This window comes from Phyllobates terribilis, unplaced genomic scaffold (genome assembly GCF_046119375.1).
Source record: "Phyllobates terribilis strain yellow unplaced genomic scaffold, ASM4611937v1 Scaffold_9__5_contigs__length_417890890, whole genome shotgun sequence".
NCBI lineage: Eukaryota > Metazoa > Chordata > Amphibia > Anura > Dendrobatidae > Phyllobates > Phyllobates terribilis.
Window position 1 is genome coordinate 65,413,927 of NW_027362769.1, and position 18,883 is coordinate 65,432,809.

Here is an 18,883-nt window from a genome sequence, read left to right on the forward strand (position 1 = left end):
AAAATAATAAAGCAACCTCATCCTTACCTTTCCATGGCTCCCACGACAGCTTCAGCTCTGCTACATCGAGATGACAGGCTGGACCGCAGCAGAACGCTGCCATCCATCCTGTCATCCCGCAGACACTGAGAAGCGCAGGCATACTTCCACTCCTCAGTGTCTGGCTGTGACGGCATCCAGATGAGCCGAGGTCATGTCCAATGAACTCCGCTCACTTCATGTACGTCACTGACAGCGTGGGAAAATTCTCCTGCACTCAGCGCTTCAGCGTGAGAATTTTCCCACGCTGTCAGTGACGTGCATGAGGTGAGCTGAGTTCATTGGACATGACCTCACCTCATGTATGTCACTGACAGCGTGGGAGAATTCTCACGCTGAAGCGCTGAGTGCAGGAGAATTTTCCCACGCTGTCAGTGACGTGCATGAGGTGAGCTGAGTTCATTGGACATGAACTCGGCTCATCTGGATGACGTCACAGAGAGACACTGAGGAGCGCAAGCATGCCTGCGCTTCTCAGTGTCTGCGGGATGACAGGCTGGATGGCAGCTTTCTGCTGCGGTCCAGCCTGTCATCTCGATGTAGCAGAGCTGGAGCTGTCCTGGGAACCATCGAAAGGTAAGGATGAGGTTGCTTTATTATTTTTCTTTTATTGCAGGAGATCGTTGGCTTCAGCTGGAATGGGCGTGATGGTAAGTATGGTTTAATTTAGAACAATAAAGAATTGTGTCTTTATTTCAATTAAAGGACTTTACTCTGGGTGTTTGTGTTTTCTTTTAACTTTGACTATGGGGTTAGTAATGGGGGTGTCTTATAGACGCCTCTCCATTACTAACCTGGGCTTGATGTCAGCTGGCATTATAAGCTGACATCAACCCCAACCCTATTACCCCCTGCCACCGCACCAGGGCAGCGTGGAAGAGCGAGGCTAAGTGCCAGAATTGGCGCATCCTATGGATGCGCCATTTCTGGGGCGGCTGACGGCTGGTGTTTCTAGCCTGGGAGGGGGCCAATATTCATGGCACCCTTCCTGGGCTATTAATATCAGCCCCCAGCTGTCTGCCTAGCCTGTGCTAGCTATTAAATTAGGGGGGACCCCACGTCATTTTTTTGGGGGGGTCCCCCATTTTAATAGCTAGTAAAGGCTAGGTATTCAGCTGGGGGCTGATATTAGTAGCCTGGGAAGCTCCGTGGGTATTACCCCCTTCCCAGGCTTCAAACATTTGCCCCAGCTGTCTGCTTAACCTCCGCTAGAGCCTAAAATTAAGGGGAACCCCACGCCAATTTTTTTTTAAATAAATCCTTTATTTTAACACTAAATGACAAGTACAGTAATCAACACTGTCACTGTACTTCATATATATGTGACTGACATGTTTCTATCTATCTAATCTATGTGTGATTCTCTATTCCTTCTATTCTAAATTGTCGGGTACAGATGCTGAATTGCCGGCCGGCTTTCTTAAAGAGACGGTGCATGAAAACACTATTATTTTTTTAAATAAATCCTTTACACTAAATGACAAGTTCTGTAAGCAACACTGTCACTGTACTTCTTATATATGTGACTGACATGTTTCTATCTATCTAATCTATGTGTGAAGCTCTATTCTGTCTGTTATAAATTGTCGGGTACAGATGCTGAATTGCCGGCCGGCTTTTTTAAAGAGACGGTGCACGAAAACACTAATATTTTTTTTAATAAATCCTTTACACTAAATGACAAGTACAGTAAGCAACACTGTCACTGTACTTCATATATATGTGACTGACATGTTTCTATCTATCTAATCTATGTGTGAAGCTCTATTCTTTCTGTTGTAAATTGTCGGGTACCGGTGAATGCCGCTGATGAATTGCCGGCTTTTCATGTCATTCTACATTATTCTTAGTTGTTTTACTTCATGTAGAATTAACCTACAAGGAAAGAAAGGGTTTATTTTCATTCCGATATTTGTGTCCCATTGACTTGCATTGGTTTCCGGTATCGGAATCGGCGATATCCGATACTTTTTGGGTATCGGCCCGATCCAATCCGATACGATATTTCCTGATATCGGAAGGTATCGCTCAACACTAGTGGTTCGCTCTCTTTTACTGTTATTTTGAGGTCTAGCCACAGATTTTCAATAATGTTCATATCAGGGAACTGTGAGGGGCATTGTAAAGCCTTCAGCTTGCACCTTTTGAGGTAGTCTATTGTGGATTTTGACATGTGTTTAGAATCATTATCCATTTGTAGAAGCCATCCTCTTTTCAACTTCAGCTTTTTTACAGATTTTTTTATGTTTGCATCAAGAATTTGTTGAAATTTCATTGAATCTATTCCTCCCTCTACCCGTGAAATGTTCCCCGTGCCATTAGCTGCAGCACAACCTCAAAGCAAGATTGATCCACCCCCCATGCTTAATGGGTGGCGAGATGTTCTTTTCCTGAAATTCTGTGCCCTTTTATCTTCACACACACCTTTGATCATTGTGGCCAAAGAGTTCTATTTTAACCTCATCTGTCTACAAGACTTGTTTCCAAAATGTATCAGGCTTGTTTAGATGTTCTTTTGTATACTTCTGATGCTGAATTTTATGGTGCAGATGCAGGAGAGGTTTTCTTCTGATGACTCTTCCATGAAGGCCATATTTGTGCAGGTGTCTCTAAACAGTAGAATGATGTACCGCAACTCTAGAGTCTGCTAAATCTTTCTGAAGGTCTTTTGCAATCACGTGGGGGCTCTGATTTACCTGTCTAGAAATCCTACGAGCATCTCTCACTGAAATTTTGCTTGATCTTCCAGACCTTATCTTGACCTCCACTGTTCCTGTTAACTGCCATTTCTTAATTACATTTCGAACTGAGGAAAGGGCAACTTGAAAACGCTTTACTATCTTCTTATAGCCTTCTCCTGCTTTGTGGGCCTCCACCATTTTCATTTTCAGAGTGCTAGGCAGCTGCTTAGAAGAACCCATGGCTGCTGGTTTTTGGCACAAGGTTAGATGAGGTTGGGTCTATATGAAGCTGGGAAATTTGCATCACCTGGCCTTTCCTAATGTTGATAGTGAACAATCCATAACCCTAACAGGCCAATTAAAGTCTGAAACCTTGGTCAAAGTTAGCCGAGCACACAAATCTCCGAGGGAGCCCAAACTATTGCATAGGCCCATTTCATATATATACATATATATATATATATATATATATATATATATATATATATATATATATATATATACACACATACATATATACACATATACAGTATACACAGTTGAAACCAGAAGTTTACATACACTATATAAAAAGACACATATGCATGTTTTTCTCAATATCTGACCTGAAATCAGAATAAACCTTTCCCATTGTAGGTAAATTAGGATTACCATAGTTTTTAATATTTGCCAAATGCCAGAATAATGAGAGAGAGAATGTTTTAAGGCATTTTTATTACTTAATGCAAAGTCAAAAGTTTACATACATTTCATTAGTATTTGGTACCATTGCCCTTAAACTAAATGACTTGGGTCAAATGTTTGGGATATCCTTCCACAAGCTTCTCACAATAGTTGGTCGGAATTTGGGCCCATTCCTCCTGATAAAACTGGTGTAATTGATCCAGGTTTGTAGGTCGCTTTGCTCGCACCTGCCTTTTTAGCTTTGCCCATAAATTTTCCATAGGATTAAGATCAGGGCTTTTTGATGGCCACTTTAAAACATTGACTTTGTTATCCCTAAGCCACTTTGTTACCTTTTTGGCAATATGCTTCGGGTCATTGTCCATTTGGAAGACCCATTTCCGTCCAAGCTTTAACTTCCTGGCTGATGTCTTGAGATGTTGCTTCAGTATTGCCACATAATCTTCTTTTCTCATGATGCCATCTATTTTGTGAAGTGCAGCAGTCCCTCCTGCAGCAAAACAATCCCACAACATGATGCTGCTACCCCAATGTTTCACAGTTGGGATGGTGTTCTTAGACTTGCAAGCTTCTCCCTTTTTCCTCCTAATGTAGCGATGGTCATTATGCCCAAAAAGTTCAAGTTTAGTTTCATCAGACCACAGGACATGTCTCCAAAACTTAAGGTCTTTGTTCCTGTGTGCATTTGCAAACATTAATCTAGCTTTTTTATGTTTCTTTTGGAGTAATGGCTCCTTCTTGGCAGAGTGGCCTTTCAGCACATGTTGATACAGTACTCATTTCACTGTGGATATTGACACAATCTTAGCAGCTTCCACCATCATCTTCACAAGGTCTTTCGCTTTTGTCCTTTGGTTGATATGCACATGTTGACCTAAAACGGGAAAGGTTTATTTTCATGTCAGATATTGAGAAAAACATGCATATGTCTTTTTATAAAGTGTACAGTACAGACCAAAAGTTTGGACACACCTCATTTAAAGATTTTTCTGTATTTTCATGACTATGAAAATTGTACATTCACACTCAAGGCATCAAAACTATGAATTAATACATGTGGAATTATCTACTTAACAAAAAAGTGTGAAACAACTAAAAATATGTCTTATATTCTAGGTTCTTCAAAGTAGCCACCTTTTGCTTTGATGACTGCTTTGCACACTCTTGGCATTCTCTTGATGAGCTTCAAGAGGTAGTCACCGGAAATGGTTTTCACTTCACAGGTCTGCCCTGTCAGGTTTAATAAGTGGGATTTCTTGCCTTATAAATGGGGTTGGGACCATCAGATGTGTTGTGCAGAAGTCTGGTGGATACACAGCTAATAGTCCTACTGAATAGATTGTTACAATTTGTATTATGGCAAGAAAAAAGCAGCTAAATAAAGAAAAATGAGTGGCCATCATTACTTTAAGAAATGAAGGTCAGTCAGTGTGAAAAATTGGGAAAACTTTGAAAGTGTCCCCAAGTGCAGTTACAAAAACCATCAAGCGCTACAAAGAAACTGGCTCACATGAGTACCGCCCCAGGAAAGGAAGACCAAGAGTCACCTCTGCTTCTGAGGATAAGTTTATCTGAGTCACCAGCCTCAGAAATCGCAGGTTAACAGCAGCTCAGATTAGAGACCAAGTCAATGCCACACAAAGTTCTAGCAGCAGACACATCTCTACAACAACTGTTAAGAGGAGACTTTGTGCAGCAGGCCTTCATGGTAAAATAGCTGCTAGGAAACCACTGCTAAGGACAGGCAACAAGCAGAAGAGACTTGTTTGGGCTAAAGAACACAAGGAATGGACATTAGACCAATGGAAATCTGTGCTTTGGTCTGATGAGTCCAAATTTGAGATCTTTGGTTCCAACCACCGTGTTTTTGTGCGATGCAGAAGAGGTGAACGGATGGACTCTACATGCCTGGTTCCCACCGTGAAGCATGGAGTAGGAGGTGTGATGGTGTGGGGGTGCTTTGCTGGTGACATTGTTAGGGATTTATTCAAAATTGAAGGCATACTGAACCAGCATGGCTACCACAGCATCTTGCAGCGGCATGCAATTCCATCCAGTTTGTGTTTAGTTGGACCATCATTTATTTTTCAACAGGACAATGACCCCAAACACACCTCCAGGCTGTGTAAGGGCTATTTGACCAAGAAGGAGAGTGATGGGGTGCTACGCCAGATGACCTGGCCTACACAGTCACCTGACCTGAACCCAATCGAGATGGTTTGGGGTGAGCTGGACCGCACAGTGAAGGCAAAAGGGCCAACTAGTGCTAAGCATCTCTGGGAACTCCTTCAAGATTGTTGGAAGACAGTTTCCGGTGACTACCTCTTGAAGCTCATCAAGAGAATGCCAAGAGTGTGCAAAGCAGTCATCAAAGCAAAAGGTTGCTACTTTGAAGAACCTAGAATATAAGACATATTTTCAGTTGTTTCACACTTTTTTGTTATGTATATAATTCCACATGTGTTAATTCATAGTTTTGATGCCTTCAGTGTGAATGTACAATTTTCATAGTCAAGAAAATACAGAAAAATCTTTAAATGAGAAGGTGTGTCCAAACTTTTGGTCTGTACTGTATGCAAATTTTGATTTCAACTGTATATATATACACTTTATTTATTTTGCCTAAAATATAAAGGAAATGTGTCATCTTTAACTTTAGGTCTTTTAGAGATCATTTCATCTTCAACTTGCTTAACTGTTCACAATAACAATAATTTTGACCAGGGGTGCCCAAACTTTTACATGCCACTGTATATATACACACACGTGGTCAAAATTGTTGGTAACCCTTGTTTAAAGAAAGAAAAACCCACAAAGGCCACAGAAATAACTTGAATCTGACAAAAGTAATAATAAATTAAAAATCTATGAAAATGAACAAGTGAAAGTCAGACATTGCTTTTCTGCTTCCACAGAATTTAAAAAAAAAATTAAACTCATGAAATAGGCCTGGACAGAAATGATGGTACTCTTAACTTAATATTTTGTTGAACAACCTTTTGAGACAATCACTGCAATCAAATGATTCCTGTAACTGCCAATGAGACTTCTGCACATCTCGACACGTATTTTGGCCCATTCCTCATGAGCAACCTGCTCCAATTGTCTCGTATTTGAAGGTTGCCTTTTCCAGATGGCATGTTTCAGCTCTTTCCAAAGATGTTCAATAGGATTTAGGTCAGGGCTCATAGAAGGCCACTTCAGAATAGTCCACTGTTTTCCTCTTAGCCATTCTTGGGTGTTTTTAGCTGTGTGTTTTGGGTCATTATCCTGTTTCAAGACCCATGACCTGCGACTGAGACCAAGCTTTCTGACACTGGGCAGCACATTTCTCTCTAGAATCCCTTGATAGTCTTGATATTTCATTGTACCCTGCACAGATTCAAGACAACCTGTGCCAGATGCAGCAAAGCAGCCCCAGAACATAACAGAGCCTCCACCATGTTTCACAGTAGGGACAGTGTTCTTTTCTTGATATGCTTCATTTTTCCGTCTGTGAACATAGATCTGATGTGCCTTGCCAAAAACTTCCATTTTTGTCTCATCTGTCCATAGGACATTCTCCCAGAAGCTTTGTAGCTTGTCAACATGTAGTTTGGCAAATTCCAGTCTGGCTTTTTTTATGATTTTTTTTCAACAATGGTGTTCTCCTTGGTTGCCTCCCATGAAGTCCACTTTGAATCAAACAACGACGGATGGTGCGATCTGACACTGATGTTCCTTGAGCTTGAAGTTCACCTTTAATCTCTTTAGAAGTTATCCTGGGCTCTTTTGTTGCCATTCGTATTTACCGTCTCCTTGATTTGTCAGCAATTTTCCTCCTGCGACCACGTCCAGGGAGGTTGGCTACAGTCCCATGGATCTTAAATTTCTGAATAATACGTGCAACTGTAGTCACAGGAACATCAAGCTGCTTGGAGATGGTCTTAAAACATTTACTTTTAACATGCTTGTCTATAATTTTCTTTCTAATCTCTTGAGACAACTCTTTCCTTTGCTTCCTCTGGTCCATGTTGAGTGTGGTACACACCATGTCACCAAACAGCACAGTGAGTATCTGTAGCCCTATATACAGGCCCACTGACTGATTGTAGACACCTGTGATGCTAATTAGTGGACACAACTTGATTTAACATGTCCCTTTTGGCACATTATTTTCAGGGGTACCATCATTTCTGTCCAGACATATTTCATGAGTTTCATTTTTTTTTTAATTCTGTGGAAGCCGGGTTAAAAAGCAATGTCTGACTTTCATTTGTTCATTTTCACAGATTTTTAATTTATTATTACTTTTGTCAGATTCAAGTTATTTCTGTGACCATTGTGGGTTTTTATTTCATTAAATGAGGGGTACCAACAATTTTGGCCACGTGTGTAAGTCATGGCAACCCTTTTAACATCAGAGCCCTGTAGTTTATCAACAGTTTATGTTGTTCTTTTTCTTATATCAGTACACCACAGACACTAATAGATGGCCTGCTGCATGGGAAGTGCCCCGGGAAAAAAAGGAGCATGGGACTGACTAAACACAAGAGCACACAAAGTTAAATGTGAGAAACATGATATTATTGCAGTATTATTATTTTATGACCTGTGTTGGTAGAAATCTTGAGATCCTTTGTTTCAGCTATTAGAATCACCTCCCCCGACAAGTTAACCCTTAGCCAGAATTGTCTAATCCTAATTACTTTGCTATGTAATGCCTTGCTGCAAGATATAACTTTTCTTTCCATCATCGGTCTTAACTGTATCACCTAAAGGGATATTTATATACAGGAAGAAATCCTTGAGATTTGAATAGATCTGTCAGATTAATATAAATCTTCCTTCTGGTGGATCTTCACATACCTGTAGATTAAACCCTGAAGTCAACAGAAGCCATCTATATGATATATAATATCTGTTACTTAACAGGAAGAAGTTATATTGGGCGGCACGGTGGCTCAGTAGTTAGCTCTGCAGCCTTGCAGCACTGGGGTCCTGGGTTCATATCCCACCAAGGACAACATCTGCAAGGAGTTTATATGTTCTCCCCGTGTTTGCGTGGGTTTCCTCCCACACTCCAAAGACATACTGATAGGGAATGTAGATTGTGAGCCCCAATGGGGACAGCGACGATAATGTATGTAAAGCGCTGCGGAATATGTTAGCGCTATATAAAAATAAAGATCATTATTATTATATTGATAAAACTGTTATAGTGGTAGTTTTCAGAATGGTGTCAATGGTCCATTCACACCCTGCGGTTGTGGGGCTTGGAGCGGTGAAGCTTTTCATGTATAATTATGGCAGCATTTTACAACATCCTATTAACTCATTTATTACTGAAACATACATTTAGGACACGCTGCAGTTTTTGCTTTAGATACCAGTTTTCTCTTTGCTTGTGGTTTTGATAGAAACATTCCACCATTTATGATATAAAAGACCATGGAAAGCTGAATATGAAACACAACATTGTGGTTTAATAGAACCTGGTGTGTCTGCTACTAATGAGCTTTCTTCTATAGTGGCACACAAATACCGGCATCCGCATTGCTAACACTAGTGTGAGAGAGCCCTATAACAATACCCTACCGGGTTTCTCATGGCCCGTGTGTCTGTATAAAACTCATAGAGACATGTCTGTTTTTACTGGTATCATAGATGAAAAGTGAAAATACAAGTCTATGGGTCTGTGAAAAACCAGTAAAGCACACGGCGGCATCTGTGTGCCGTATCTACAGTGTATAACCTTCCAAAGTATAGGAGAAGTTTAACAGTTTATTTACTTATTTATCCATCCGGCAAAAACACTGATGACACTGATGGTAAAAATGGACACACTGACCATACACTGACCCAAAACATGGATCCAAAATACTGAAGATATGGTATCATTTTTTTCATGTACTTGTTTAAACACACCTCATTCACACGTCCGTGTTTAATCATGTAAGTGAAAAATGTAACCGGTGTCATGTCACGTGTTTTTCATTGACTCATAGACTCGTATTGGATCTTGTTATCCGTGCTGCCAAAAACAAAAAACAGACAGACATGTCTACATTGTTTTTTTTTGCACAAACATACCGTCCATGAAAAACACGGACTTATGAATAGCAATATAAATTTCAATGAATACATGTTCTAGCCATGAAAAAAAACAGATACAACACGTACGTGCAACAAAGACATCTGAATGAAGCCTTAGACCAGGGATGCCAAACTCAAATACACAGAGGGCCAAAATGAAAAACTTGGACAAAGTCGCAGGCCAACGAGTATGCTGTATAATGGGCCACACAAAGTCCTCCATAAAGAATAATGGGCCACACAAAGTCCTCCAAACAGTATAATGGGGCCCACATAGCCCTCCATACAGTATTATGGGCACAACATAGTCCTCCATACAGTATAATGGGCCCCACTTAGTCCTCCATACAGTATAATGGGCCCCACTTAGTCCTCCATACAGTATAATGGGCCCCACTTAGTCCTCCATACAGTATAATGGGCCCCACTTAGTCCTCCATACAGTATAATGGGCCCCACTTAGTCCTCCATACAGTATAATGGGCCCCACTTAGTCCTCCATACAGTATAATGGGCCCCACTTAGTCCTCCATACAGTATAATGGGCCCCACTTAGTCCTCCATACAGTATAATGGGCCCCACTTAGTCCTCCATACAGTATAATGGGCCCCACTTAGTCCTCCATACAGTATAATGGGCCCCACTTAGTCCTCCATACAGTATAATGGGCCCCACTTAGTCCTCCATACAGTATAATGGGCCCCACTTAGTCCTCCATACAGTATAATGGGCCCCACTTAGTCCTCCATACAGTATAATGGGCCCCACTTAGTCCTCCATACAGTATAATGGGCCCCACTTAGTCCTCCATACAGTATAATGGGCCCCACTTAGTCCTCCATACAGTATAATGGGCCCCACTTAGTCCTCCATACAGTATAATGGGCCCCACTTAGTCCTCCATACAGTATAATGGGCCCCACTTAGTCCTCCATACAGTATAATGGGCCCCACTTAGTCCTCCATACAGTATAATGGGCCCCACTTAGTCCTCCATACAGTATAATGGGCCCCACTTAGTCCTCCATACAGTATAATGGGCCCCACTTAGTCCTCCATACAGTATAATGGGCCCCACTTAGTCCTCCATACAGTATAATGGGCCCCACTTAGTCCTCCATACAGTATAATGGGCCCCACTTAGTCCTCCATACAGTATAATGGGCCCCACTTAGTCCTCCATACAGTATAATGGGCCCCACTTAGTCCTCCATACAGTATAATGGGCCCCACTTAGTCCTCCATACAGTATAATGGGCCCCACTTAGTCCTCCATACAGTATAATGGGCCCCACTTAGTCCTCCATACAGTATAATGGGCCCCACTTAGTCCTCCATACAGTATAATGGGCCCCACTTAGTCCTCCATACAGTATAATGGGCCCCACTTAGTCCTCCATACAGTATAATGGGCCCCACTTAGTCCTCCATACAGTATAATGGGCCCCACTTAGTCCTCCATACAGTATAATGGGCCCCACTTAGTCCTCCATACAGTATAATGGGCCCCACTTAGTCCTCCATACAGTATAATGGGCCCCACTTAGTCCTCCATACAGTATAATGGGCCCCAATTAGTCCTCCATACAGTATAATGGGCCACACAAAGTCCTCCATAAAGAATAATGGGCCCCACATAGTCCTCCATACAGTATAATGGGCCACACACAGGTCTCCATACAGAATAATGGGCCCCACATAGACATCGTTACAGTATTATGGGCACAACATAGTCCTCCATACAGTTTAATGGGCCCCACTTAGTCCTCCATACAGTATAATGGGCCCCAGATAGTCCTCCATATAGAATAATGGCCCCACATAGTCCTCCATACAGTATAATGGGCCCCACATAGTCCTCCACATAGAATAATGGCCCCACATAGTCCTCCATACAGTATAATGGGCCCACATAATCCTTCATACAGAATAATGGTCCCACATAGTCCTCCATACAGAATAATGGCCCCACATAGTCCTCCATAGAGAATAATGGCCTCACATAGTCCTCCATACAGAATAATGGACCCACATAGTCCTCCATACAGAATAATGGCCCCACATAGTCCTCCATACAGTATAATGGGCCCCACTTAGTCCTCCATACAGTATAATGGGCCCCACTTAGTCCTCCATACAGAATAATGGCCCCACATAGAGGTGGCTGTTCTGGTGTCGCATTTGGCCCACGGGCCAGAGTTTGCCATGTATGCCTTAGACAGTGATTCTTTTGAAGTTGTGGCGCTCTGCAGTACAACACTACTACCAATGTTTGTCTATGGAGACAGGTTGGATGTGTGCTTGTTTTTATGCACCATTATTTATTGCAACGAGTGAAGTTGCAACTACTGGACTCAATAAATAGTAGTAATTTGCACATTTTGTAGGGCACATAGGGCCCAATTCATTATTGCATTTGCTAGTTTTGTCTAATTTTGGGTGGTTTTAGCTTGTTTTTGATATAATTAGAATCTTTTTAAAGTGAACAGTCACATGAAAAAACGTAATTGACCTGCAGATATGGGGTTAATGCGCAGGTTAATGGCGTTATGAATCTGAATGGCGCCGACACTTAGAAATCCCCTGCTGGGATGAAACTAACTTTATTCCTCCCAATAGCGTTCTGGTTTCAGTCATAGGAGTGGGGCCTACACGGGTTCAGTCACAGCCTTGTGTATGGAGAGTGGCAGCTGTACCCGCCTCCCAGCACTGACTGACAGCCTGTCCTAATGCAGAGCTGCTGTCAGTCAGTGCCGGGTGCGCGGTTATAGTCGGTGCTCATTATGTACTGAGTGGTGGTCAAAGCCACGGTGGCACCGCCCCCGTGACTGAAACTGGAACACTACTGCAAGGAAAAAAGTTAATTTCCTCCTGGCAGCGGGGGTGTAAGTTTTGGCGCCGGGCGGCTTTAAAACGCTATTAACTGGCAGATTAACCCCATATCTGCAGGTTAGTAGCGTTTTTTGAGGTCACAGGTTCACTTTAAGTGTATTTTATATATTCTCACCAGGTTTTTTTTCAGGTTCGCAAATGTTACTATGGTTTTTGTTTTCCATTAGAGGATGCATTGTCAATTATGACTTTTTAAAAAGTCACTACCGTACATTTCTGAGCAAATATATCCCAGTTTTCCTCAGGGTGATTGTACATACGTCTGAAATGTTTGCACAAATTAGTGCAATTTTAGTAGAACATGCAATTTTTTACTCTAAAATTGCTAAAAAAAAAAAAAAAAGGATAAAAGACAAAAATAAAGAACATTTTTAATTTGCACAATATTCTTTAAGAATATGGATAAAAAAATACCAACAAATACCGAAAAGAAAAGTATCATAAAAAAATACTGCAAATGATGAATGGGGCTCATAGTGTCTGTAACAATTAAGAAAAATAATTACTAAAAGGATGATCAAAGTAAAATTAATCAAGAGGATGAATTTGCCCAAACAGGAAATGCTTGGAGATATGGGTGCTGAAGCCAGCAAATTTATCAATGTAGCTGTGGATTATGATGGGTTATAAACATGTTATACTACAAAACACTGTGCTGAAGAGCTCAGCTACTGCATGAACCACAAGCACCGCTGAGTATGGACGCAATAGAAAGTCTTATGAGTCCGTAATCAGCTGTATACGCAGCTTTCTATTGAGCCAGTACCTGAAGGCTACATTCACACGTTCAGTATTTGGTCAGTATTTTTACATCAGTATTTGTAAGCTAAAATCAGGAGTGGAACAATCAGAGGAAAAGTATAATAGAAACACGTCACCACTTCTGTATTTATCACCCACTCCTGGTTTTGACTTACAAATACTGATGTAAAACACTGAGCAAATACTCAACGTGGCCTAAAGCAAAGGGTATCAGCAGAGTTTTAAGTGATCAGTTGGGTTCTCAGGACCTAGACTCCCATTGATCTAAAGAAGTTTTGAAGTACTATGGTTCTTTGGAATAAAAAAAAATGAAAATAAAGACGCCATACACATTAGATAGCTGTCGGATGAACGATGGTTTGTCCGGCAGCCATCCCATACACAGGAACTCTTGTTCAACCGAGCACTCCATTGTTCTCTACGAGAGAGTTGTTGCCAGACATGCCTGCCAGCGGAATATCTCTGGGAGAAAATACGATCGGCAGTCCAAAACCGGACTGATATTTCCCTCGACAATAAGTTGTCCAAGGCTCCTATACACATTAGATGCAAACTGAATACATAACCTTCCGCGTGGTTCTCTAGGTACTATATGAAATTGTGGATGTGGCTTTTTCTGAGCTTAGGAATACTTTCTTTCCTCAAGTAAAATTCTTTCCTGTAAATTTTTACCAAGGATCAGGGTGGGAATTGGAAAACAGACTATTGTTCAATAATGTAGGCAAGTAAATTTTTAAACTAGGAAACATACAGTTTCACTTTCAGATTTTTACCATTCCCTATAATTAAAGAATATGGAGAGCCTTCCTTGATTAAAGGGCCTGCATTGGGAGATTACAGCGATAGATACTGGTTTGACAGAAACTAAAATTTGTCATGGCAGGCCTTAGAACTGGTTTTAGCTTTGATGCAGCTACATTTAGAACAGCTGAACAAATAAAGGGTCATGTGCATGGCAAAGCCGAATACTCAGACCCTGTCCACAGAGCGCGTGTGCCTATAGGAGCGTGACATGGACCTACACGAGGAATATTTACACTAACATCAGTGCTACCAAGGGAGAATTCCTGTGTAATAGGCACTTGATGGAGTATGTCACCATTTTTTTAGAGGCATGTGGAGGCACAGTATGGGCTCACATCAGGCTATGGGACCTGTATTATTAGTTCCTACAAGGAGACTAAAGAAATAAGTAAAACTTTTAGCTGAAGTGAAAATAGTGATACCTTGGACGTATTTACTCTCTAAAGGATTATCATGAACGAATGTTCTTATGAACGCTCGTTTCACAACAATCGTCAGGGTAAACAGGCTGCCGATTACTCAAGCAAAACGCTCATTCGAGTGAAGTCATCTTTTACGTAGCACAAAAGATTATCGTTCTCAGCGGTGCCTCATCCTGTGTAAACAAGACTTACAATGCTGAGAACTATGGCGGCCTATGTGCACTGAGCCATCTGTTACAGATCACTGAGAGCGTCATTTACTGAAGTTTGCCTATGTAAGCCGGCTATTAATCAAAGGTTTCCTGATCAGCAGTCGTTTAATGCCAACACTCAGTCGGTGTAAATGGACCCCTACCTTCTAATACAGCATTCTGAAAATTTTGTAGGAAATCAGAAACATAATATGATGTTCCAACACATACAGTACATGTATGTATTGCCTTCCTCTTAATGGGTTATTCCTAAGAACAAAGCAAAACTTGCTGGATGGTGGGGGTCTGACAGCTAGAACTCTAGCCGTCTCTAGAATGGGGCTCTGAAGTGCGACAATAGTATGTTGAGATAGCAACACTATGAATTTGGCTATATCCAGCAGTGCCATGGACAATAAATGGAATGGTGTGGCCAATACTGCATTCTAACATGCCAATTTAGAGCCCATTCTCAGAATTAGTGGATGACCCATCAGATGGACCCCGGGCAATCAGCACGTTATTATCTATCCAGTGGATAGGTGATAACTTGCCTATTTGGATCTAAGGCGAGATCCAATGTGGAGCTACGTAACATCCTAAACACTTGATCAAAATTGAAAACAAGTGCAGAGTAAAAAAAAACAAGAAAGTAAGGGCGAATTCAGAAGTCAGTTTTTCTCGTACGAGTGCTATCCGTGTTTTTCAAGGATAGCACTCGTACATCTTATAGCATATATCGGTCCCAATCATATTACAAGGGAAGGTTTCAGCCTAAAGGGATTTTTAGGGTCTGTCCACACAAAGCCGATCAGCTGCAGATTTTCCACAGTGGAAAATCCACAGCCAAATCTACAGTGGCAAAAAATGCAACAAATTGTGAATTTATTTAGTTGTCAATTTCACTGAAGAAATGCTGTGAATTTAACACTAGTGTTGAGCCACCCCCGTAGTGTTCGAGTTCGGTTCGGTTCGTCGAACACCTTCGAACACCGTTAAAACCAATGGCAGGCAAACAAAAACACATAGAAACACATAGAAAACACCTTCAAAGGTGTCCAAAAGCTGACAAACTGCTCAGAGACATAACTAACACATGGAAAAGTGACAAGTACATATAGTCATGCGAAAATAAAAGAGGTGGAGGAGTAAAAGGAGGGGGAGACACAGATATTGGCATGTCATGCCCTTCTAAAATCCAAAAAGTGAGAAGCCGACACGGCCAGTCCGCTCCTGCCCGTGCCACCTCCGTGTCGCCGGGTTTGTGCCAGAGCCGCGGTGAACCCTGATGGCCAGCCCCCCTCTCCCAATACTGGTGCCTGTCCGCTGGTGGGTCGAGCGAGCCCCCCTGTGGTGGAGGCAGCTCTAAGCTTTTTAATTTAAATTGTCTCTCTAATTTGAATGAATACACTTTAAATCCATTTACAAGGATCTATTGGAGGGCAAGTCTCATGCCAGCAGCCGCGTAATTCCAGCTCCAGTAGCGTCCACTAAAGCTGCTGCAGTTAAAAAGCTTTTATAAGGATCGAGCTCGGCTGTCCACCGCAAGGCATCCTACTGCCAGTCCCAGCCCCTATGCCTTGGGGTGCCTCCTGATGCTCTTCACTGAGTATCCCATGGTCCCGAAGCATTTCCTTTGAAAAAATTAAGTGTCTAAACTACAGGTGGTGTAGCTTGCTTAACAGCCGGGATAATCCGCTGACTAGCAGACACTGCTACTAGGCACAAAGTATTTCCTGGGCTAGATGCAGTTAAAATTTGTAATTAGATACTCTCGTTGGATGCTGAGAAAGCATTCCATAGAGTCTCCTGGCACGCCATATATGATTCTCTTAAAAAGCTTGGGGTAGGGGTCTAGGGGACCCTTTTATAGCCAAAATCACGGCCCTGTATCACAATACGTCACCTAGGCTGAAGATAAATGGAACTGTAGCACCCTGAGGGCTCGGTTGCTACAGAGGTATTGCACCTCACCCAGAGGTGTAATATCTCACTCTCAGGTAAGGATGGAGTGTGGATCAGGACCCGACACCTGCATGCATTACACCACATTGCCGTGGGGCAGGGCGACCAATATGCCTCTGAGATGGGCACGACAGTCCCTGTCCCTGGCTGGAGTGGGGGGAGGGAACACTGAGGAAGGGGAACCCTGTAGTGCAGGAGCAGGGAGGAAGCAGTTCCTGGGTGCATTGAGAAGGGAGTATAAAAGGTGGGCACCATCTTAGTTCAGTGCAGAGAAGTCTGAGCAGAAGTGGCAGGGAGCAGGGGCTCTGCATGAGCTCTGCTCCGGAGGCGGACCTAGTAACAGAGGCCCAGGCCTGGAAGAGGGAGAAGGAAGGAAGAGGAGCGGAGAAGGCTCCAGGAACGAGGAATGAAGGGATCCCAGGGGTGCGGACGGGCGAGTCGCCACCGCACGCCCGAATCCACCTGCGTGGAGGGGTCAGGCCAAAGGGGGAGACCGGTCCCCGAAACTAGTGGAGGCAGGAAACGACCCTCAGCTAGAAACCGGAGGCTGTGACATTTTATGTGGCGCAGCCCCTCGCTACACCCGCTAGGAAGGCACCACATAGGGTCAGGGAAACTGGCGCCAAGTTTACCAAGAGGAGGCCCGAGGCAGCCGGACAGAAGGGTTGGTAAGAAAGGCCAGACAAAGGATACACAAAGGGGGTCCTGTGAAGCGCTCCAAAGTTATCTGGGAGTTGTCTGAGCCCCTCACCTGGTGAGCACAGTACGACGTGGGCAGCCGTTACCTGCAGACGTGGTCTGGATAATAAGAACTGTGAGTAAAGGCCCTGGACTGCATCACTGACTCAGTGTCGTTACTGCTGCTGCCCTGCACCATCACCCCCATCCTCCGCATACACTGCCCTGAGGCTATACTCCTCCCGTGGGGAGTTATGCTACGCTCTGCTGCACCCACAACACCAGCCTCAGCGGTCTGCCCTGCAGCGGCGGTTCACTCTGACCGCAATCCACGGGTGGCGTAGTCGGACATTTAAACATCAAAACCACATAAATAGTTCCGCCACTGGTTTGACCGCCCTGAGCCACGGAACCGGGTCGCCGCCACGAAGACTACAACCACCAGCATCCACCAAAAAGGGTCCGGCTCCGGGTGTCCCAAGGCCCAGGGGGTGCATCAGAACATTTTCATCACCTTTCACAATCACCAATGGGACAAGGCAGGGATGTCCTCTGTCCCCTCTCTTATACATCCTAGTGACGGAGCACCTGCTCTCATCAATTCGCCATAACCCCAATATTAGGTGGATTGAGGTGGGAGGCACAGAGTACAAGTGCTCTCTATTTGCTGATGATGTCCTAGTATATATCACTCAATCACATATATCCATCCATGTTCTTATGGCTGAAATAGATCACTTTGTTACATGGTCAAATTTTAAAATCAATGCAGCGAAGTCTGAGGCCCTCGATGTCTCCCTCCCCAAATCCATATAGGATTCCATCCAGTCCAACTTTCCCTTTGCCTGGCCCTCACAGGGTATCAAATACTTAGGAATTCCTATTCATAGAGACCTCTCCCATCTATGTTATCTTAATTTTGGGCCCTTTATTGAACAACTCCATACAGACCACGGTTGGCAAGTTAGAACTGTAAGATTCACTACGTGAACCACTGGTGTTTTGTGGAAAAGCACATGTACACTGCGTTCCAAATTATTATGCAAAAAGTGTTTAGGAGTGATAAGGGAAGAATTTGTTTGTTTGTCAGTTAAACTCATTGATGGTGATGTGTGTCAGGGCTCTTTATATCACTGTAAGCAATTGCAGACACCTGTGCTAATTAGTTTGGCAGGTGTGTCCAATGAAAGGCAAGACTACTTAAGAAGGCTGTCTCACATTATTAAGCAGCCTACATTTTCTGCCAATATGGGAAAGAAAAAGGATGTGTCGGCTGCTGAGAAGCAACAAATTGTGGAGTGTTTAGGTCAAGGCATGACTACAATCAACATTGTGCGATGATCAGGATGAAGTGTCTTGGCAATCAAGAAGTATGTAGCTGATTCACAGTACACATGTGTGCGTGCTGATAAGGGCAAATTGAGGACTGTTTCCTACAGGCAATTACGTCAGGTTGAAAGAGCAGTGGCAAAAAAGCCTTGTCATAGCAGCAGACAAGTTTTTGAAGCTGCTTGTGCCTCCAACGTCCCCCGAACAACAAGATGCAGGGTCCTTCAGAGGTTTGCAGCTGTGCATACGCCATCCTGTCGACCTCCTCTATCCACTTCACACAAGCAGAAACGGCTCCAGTGGGCCAAACATTACATGAAGACTGATTTCAAAACTGTTTTGTTCACGGATGAGTGCCGT